This window comes from Octodon degus, unplaced genomic scaffold (genome assembly GCF_000260255.1).
Source record: "Octodon degus isolate 3935 unplaced genomic scaffold, OctDeg1.0 scaffold00022, whole genome shotgun sequence".
NCBI lineage: Eukaryota > Metazoa > Chordata > Mammalia > Rodentia > Octodontidae > Octodon > Octodon degus.
The window spans coordinates 20,068,128-20,075,215 of NW_004524598.1; positions in this window are offsets into that span (position 1 = coordinate 20,068,128).

Here is a 7,088-nt window from a genome sequence, read left to right on the forward strand (position 1 = left end):
AAAGAAAGAAAGAAAGAAAGAAAGAAAGAAAGAAAGAAAGAAAGAAAGAAAGAAAGAAAGAAAGAGGTAGAGAAATATTCAGGCATTTTACTAATGTAGTCCAGGGAGGCTTCCCGAAGCCACTGGAGCTACTGGATCAGAGAGAACATGTCATTGCCTAGAGATATAGACCCTCACCCTCAAGGGCACTATGGGTTTATGCGCCACAAAGGTGAACAAAAATAAATATATTTGGAGAGTTTAGGGACCAACATAAAGTCAGTGTGTGTGTGTGTGTGTGTGTGTGTGTGTGTGTGTGTAGAATAATGAGGGTAGGAAAAGTGGCAGAACATAAAGACGAGACAGAGTCACGCTGCATAGACCAGATGGTGTAGGTCTGGTAGGTTACAGCAAACTTAATCCTCCTGAGCACGGCTGAAAGGTAAAGGATGGTTTTGAGCATGGGCATAATAGTGTAACAATCGCCCTACTTGCTGAATGGGAGATAGTCTCTAGAGAAGGCAAATGGGGGCAGTGGCTGTTGGGGAGACCCTTTCATTTCAGGAAGAAAGGAAAACCTTTTCAGCACATAATAGTGGGGCATGGGTGTCTGTATGAGAAAAAAGTGAATCCATTTAATCCACACAACACACAATTTTTTTGAGGAGAAATCTAAACTTAAATGTGAACACTAAATATAAAGACCTCTAAGAGGAGAACCTAAGAAGATATAACCTGGAAATAGATATTTCTTAGAATGCACACAAGAGCACTAGTAAATTGACCGACAAGGCTGTATTATAATACGTAATAACTTTATCAAAAAGAAAAAAATTAACACAGAACAAAGACAAGCCTTACTGATGTGAGTGAGATGGATGGACAGATAGTTGATGACAGACAGAAAGAAAATTTAGTTAAATTTTATAGACACTTCTAAGTGGGCCAGCGAATTATTTCTACTACTTTGCTATAAGAAGCAATGCTGTAATGAATATCCTTAAATATATAGGGTTTCTTTCTTGTTTGTTCACTTTGCTACTGTGTTTGTACACTAAATTTATAGGAGGGATTTCTTCATCACATGATTAGAGCGTAGGAAATTTTGCATTCTCTCCAGCTATGTATGACAGTGACTCCTCTATTTTAAAAACATAGTATATTCTCTAATTTGGGTATATAATAACTTACTACATTTTGAATTTGTTTTCATTACAGCAACATGGCTTCCTCTCATAAATGTGAGAGCCACTTATATCCACTCATTCTCACCGATAGCTCCTAGGGTTGTGTCCGCCAAGGTAGGCAGGTAACTACAATAGAACTGACATCGTGGGGAAAGCAGTTGAGTTATAGTCTATAAGCTAAGAAGAATGGATGCTCTTAAGATACTTTGTCTTCTTAGGCATCAGGAAGGGGTATTTCTCTTAGATCTTTTAGGAATATTTGATATTTTTCCATAACATTTGTTACCTATTTCTTATGAAACCATGAATAGACAACTGCTTTTTGCTGTGAAAATGGACATTATGTTCCTAATCTTCCACCAAATGGAATTTGGTTGAATGTATGAAAGTATTGGTTTCTAAATAATATTTTGATCTATTATATTGAGGTATTACATGGCTTGTTGAAAGGTTTTTTTCATGCATTTTGCTTTCCTGGATAAATCATATTTATCTGTGAAACTCAATTTGATCTGTATTTTCACTTCTTTTGAATTTCATATCTTGAAACTCATACATCCACAAAAGCCTGAAATGTGAGACATACACAGAAGAAAAACATTATAAGTTAAACTGTGCAGGCCCCTGGAATAAGGAGTTGAAGTAAGAGAAATTCATTGGAACCGGTTATCTTTTGAAAAGCAAGTATCTTTCTTACAAGATATCTTTTGCCTAGAGCAAGAAATCCAAGACTATTAAGGGTCAGATTAATTGTGTGTATTTTAGGATTTGTATCAGACTAGTAGGCAGTTCCAAGCCACATAAGGAATAAACGAAATTTAAGTATGAAGGGGAGGGCTTGGGGAAAATTGAGTCATGAAGCAGGAAGAGCCAGAGAAATGGAATGACTCAACCTGACAGGTCTCCAAGCCTCTCGCACTGTGCTCACCTTGAGAGAAACAGTAGTGATCCACCTTATAACACCCTCGAGTGAGCAGGAGCCTGGGGTAAGGGCTCTAACTGTGATCTTTCCTGTTCTTTGCCACTGAGAAACAGGCAAAGACTAAAACCAGCTTCGAGAATATTAGGGAAATGGGCAGCATTCTTAAGCCAGTGGCTAAGGAACAGAAACTGCAAAGGGCACAGGGGTGAGGGTCTTGATGTTCAAACACCAGGACTGGTAAAAGCTCCAAATGTGGTGGACAGTGAAAGGAGTGGAAGGTAATGTTACCCATGCAGCAGATGAACTACCATAGAGGATCTGTACTGTCAGAGATACAAGGGAAGTCTGAGACTGACACACAGCCTTCATGCTCAGTGCTGAGGCCTAGGCAATCTGTGCTGCACTGCTGGGTATGCTCAGACAAGGGGACGGCCAGTGCAGTGCAGCTTCTAGGAGAGCAATACCTCTCTGCTTACCTCCCATGTGGTCACAGAAACAGTGAATAAGGCAGAACCCTCTGCTTGGCCCCCAGGAATGCATCTGCTCTGCGCATGCAGATTCCTACTTGTTTCAGACCAAGAGTCTTTTAAAGACAATTAGATTTGTAATTAATGCATTGTCCAACTACAAGGAACCATATCTAGACCCAGCCTCAAGGGAAACATGTTGGATGCAGGCACAATAGTTAAAAGTGAGAACACTGATGCCTGTGAGCTAAGCAACTGCACTGCAGATGGTAATCTGTAATAGTAGTGTCATGCTTAGAGTGCCTGTCATTCTGGTCTTCTGAATACGGGCTGCTTGTCATGACATGCTAGTTGCTGCTGTGCTGTCTCTCAGATAGATGATTGTTCAAAAAGATGGGGGTGGTGAATGAAGGCAAGAGACAGGAAAGGGAATGTTGCGGGACTGTCCTGCTTCAAGGTTGTATATGGTTAGATTTCTGGACTTATGTGTAAACACAAGAAATATATAATTCTTTATGCCTATTTTTAAAAATTTTTAAATGTTTTTATCATATTCTGTAGGGACTTAAAGTTCAACATATCAATACTTGATGAAAAATACCTGTTCCATGTTATGCCTAAGATGTTTGATATTCAGACAGATAGTGAGGTTAAGCTTAACAGCCTAAGTTGCATGGTAATAACAATAAGCTTGTCTTCTGGAGGGTTAACAACCTAAGTTTGCAGACCAAAATTAGAGAAAAAGGAGGGCTGCAAGGAAAGCCAACATTTTGGCCCTAGCCTTCCAAGGTCAGTTAAGACTCAGGACATATGAGAACTTGTACTATAACATCATGTAACTCAGTAGTGTCCCAAATTTTCTGATCAAGATTATGGGGCCAAAGAGGAAAGCAATCAATGATGTTGAGCTTGCCTAAGGAGAATCACATGGAGAGAAAATATTCTCTCAGGCTTTCACAGAGAGCACGTTGGCCAAGCAATGGCTGTGACTCATTCACATGGCTGACACTGAGAAGGAATCTACAATCTGAGGTACAGGATCTCAGGATAAATCCTGAGGGGATTTGACTGACCTCATCAGACCCAAAAGCTACAACTCTTGTTGCATAGGTCTTGCTTTATCTTGGTCTTAACCATCCAGCAGATAAGTATAAAAACAAAGTATAAGAAGTAAAGCCATGCTGTTATGTTGAGCTGTAAGAGACTCAGGTCAACAACTTCTGACATTGCCAGTGAAGTGGAAGACCCAACACTATTATGGACTACTGGACTCTTTTACTATATTTTGCTGAGTTAACACACCTATAATATTCAAATAACAGAACTAAACAAAAAAGGGGATACAGATGAATGTCCATTTTGTATCTGTATATTCAAAATGGTTAGGATAGATATATAGTTACAGTCTCTTAATAAATAGAGGGATTTGTTCTAATGGTGTTTGTAAATAGGATATCATGTCTGCATCTTGTACAGCAATTAGTCACTAGGAAGACAGTATGCAATGTGTTAATTATTGAAACTGTTCTACCAATTTGGTTTGAAACTCTCTCATCGCTATTTGTTTCTCAATACAATTATGGGGAAAAAAGTGAGAGGCTAGGTTCCCGTTGGCATAGCGGATGCACTTGTCGTTGTTGCCTCTAAGATGATCCCTAAAATCATCAATCAGGAAAGCATACATGTGTGTCTGTATGTATCCACTCATGAAGGTGAGTTTAGAATCAAATGTATCAGATGTGGAGGAGCGTTCTGTTAGCTGTGTAGCATTTCTTATCGCCTTCTGTGAAATTCCTTTTTACAGTGGAGAATCCACCATTAATTGTTCAAATAGGGCTGTCTCTTCTGTTTGCTAGCTTTAGTTTTGGATGCTGAGACCACAATACTGAATGAAATCAACCAAAATATCTGGCCTTTATGAGTTCCCACTCAAATCATTGTAAAGAGACTGTAAACAGAAAAAATAAATACATGTAGAATAATAAATGCTAAAAATGGTGACAAATGTTTTCAAAACAACAATATGCTATACATACCAGATTCAAATATTTTGAAATTCAGAAAAACAGAAAATTATAATTACGTTTGATTAACTTCAGAAAAAAAATTCCTTAGTCTTTAGCAAAAAGTTATTCAAGTTTTCTGCTACATGTAAAGTTCCATCTAGACAATACCAAAAATATTTTGAAACTGACTTAACATAAGCAACAAAATCTGCTTTTTACTTCATTCATGAGACACTGAAGAGGTCTGCACATATTTTAATACTTGCTGTTCTTTGTGCACAGCTGTCAAAGCAGAATCAGGGACTTTTAAGTGTCTTAAATCCATCTCTGCAAACTCTACTTCAGAAATATAACATTTGTGCGTAATCATTTGGCATCAGATGATATGCAGAGGAAACAATAGGAAAGGTTTGCTATGTAATCACTTTTAAATAACATTTTAAGCAATATTCACAAAAATTCATGCAGCTTTGAGAAGAATAAAAGACTGACTACATGTATGTCATCAGCTTAGCCATAGCAAATAAGAAAACTCATGCATTAAACATCGCACAAGGAAGTAATACGGCTTTAGTTCAATCTGTAATTTGTGAGCTATCACAGAGATTCTGGCTTGGCACCACTCAGAAATGTTCACTGAATGTCATTGCGAAGGGTGGTGAGGGCTCTCCAAGGACCAATTAAAGGAACAGAACGATAGCGCAGATTGCTCGCCACTAAGGCACAGCAAGAAGAATGCCACAAGACGGATGTGCTTTTCCAACTTTCTTGTTTTGTTTTGTTTTGTTTTGTTTCCTGTGAGGAGGAAAGCTCAAGCCAAAAATAAATAATAGCAATAAACATCCCATGCAGTTATTTATGATCATTAAGCAGGATTTGTGTTTTCTATTCTGACCTTGTCCTGTCTACATCCCAGTAGCCACACTGTCTTTGTTACTTTTTTCATTGCTGGAACAAAATACTCAAGACCCAAAGTTAAAGGAGAAAGGTTTACGTAGCTCACAGTTTGCAAAGGATTCCCCCATAATTGGCTGACTCCAAGGCAGGGTGGCACAGCAGACAGGCATCCCAGAGAAGAGGGCTGCAAGGTAAGTGAGGGAGTAACCACCGCTCTTTCTATCCTTTACATCTTATCCAAGTTCCTTGGGGAGCCGAGCGCTCACAACCTTAGTCCTAAAGCCCTGGAGCCTGGTACTGTATCATGAATCAATCTCAGCATCTTGCTCTACATTGAATCACGTGTGAAAAAGCCCTACTTAGGACTGCATGAGGTTTCGGGGGACATCACGACACAAACCACAACACCCTCCAACCCCAAGCTAAGTCATCCATACTGCCACTGCCACTGAATCCTGTCACAACTTGTATATATTCGAGTGAGTACAAAAGTGTATACGTTCACATTTCCAAATTCTGTTCATTTAATTTCAATATGCAATATTACATGACTTAAGAAATAGATATCAAAGATTCCTGTAAAACTCTACAAACAAAATTTTAAGAACTATTCTTTATCAATCTAAGATTATTACCTATTATTATTTTTGTTTGTATTTGTATTACATAATATGCATAGAACTCAGTTTCTAAAACAATTCGGGGCATATACTAGACACTCAAATGTTGATTCACTGACTAATTGACTTGACTGACTAAAAGACTGTGTGTTTTTATAATGTGCTTTAGACAAAGTCTTTCCTCTATTTACCCAAATCTAATCAGTGTTAAACTTTTCAAGTATTTTAAGGAGAAAGCTATTCACTGGGCACATTACCAGTAGTGCCTCTTTCCAGTGAATTAATTCTCCTGAGCTAAGTAGGAGAATATAAAGGAAAGACCAAATGCACATATAAGCAAATTCTCTGCCTCGGCTCCTAGACGTGAACCTTCTCAAAGCTGAGGAACTTCCCCTTTCTATAGTCTCCTGCGCTCTACATGGTGTGAGATGATCATGGCAAGTTTTCATTAATTACTACGCAAGAGTGGGACACGGCAGACCTTCAGGGAAGAGTCACATTTCTCACAGTGACTCTATGCTTCAAGTTCACTTACTTCTTATTCTTTTCCTTTTGTTCAGGCCCATGTTGCTATATTCCTTGCCAGGCTTAACTTCAAAAATAAGACAGAGCCACGTCCGTTCTTACCCTAAGGAAGACTAAGAGGAGTTACAAAAGAGCGAAGCCCAGGGCCAGGGCCAGTTAGATTGCCAAGCAGGGATTACTCCAGGGCCTTGTGGAGGTGGTGGGAGGTGAAACCCACAAATCTGGACTAGAAGTACCCAGGCGCAGCCTCGTAAACAACATGCTTCTCTCACAGACCCAGTTTCTTCGCTGATAAAGTACAAGGTCTGAATCTTGTGTCCCTTGTGAGCTTTGACCTTCCATAATTCTGACAAATCTCTCTCTTGCAAATGCTTCAAGGTCATTTACAAATCCCAGAGCTCAGAGCTATACATCACACTGATGTGTCCAGCATCAAAACAAACAAATCGTTCCCTGGTCTTTTTTTTTTTTTTTTTTTTTTTTTT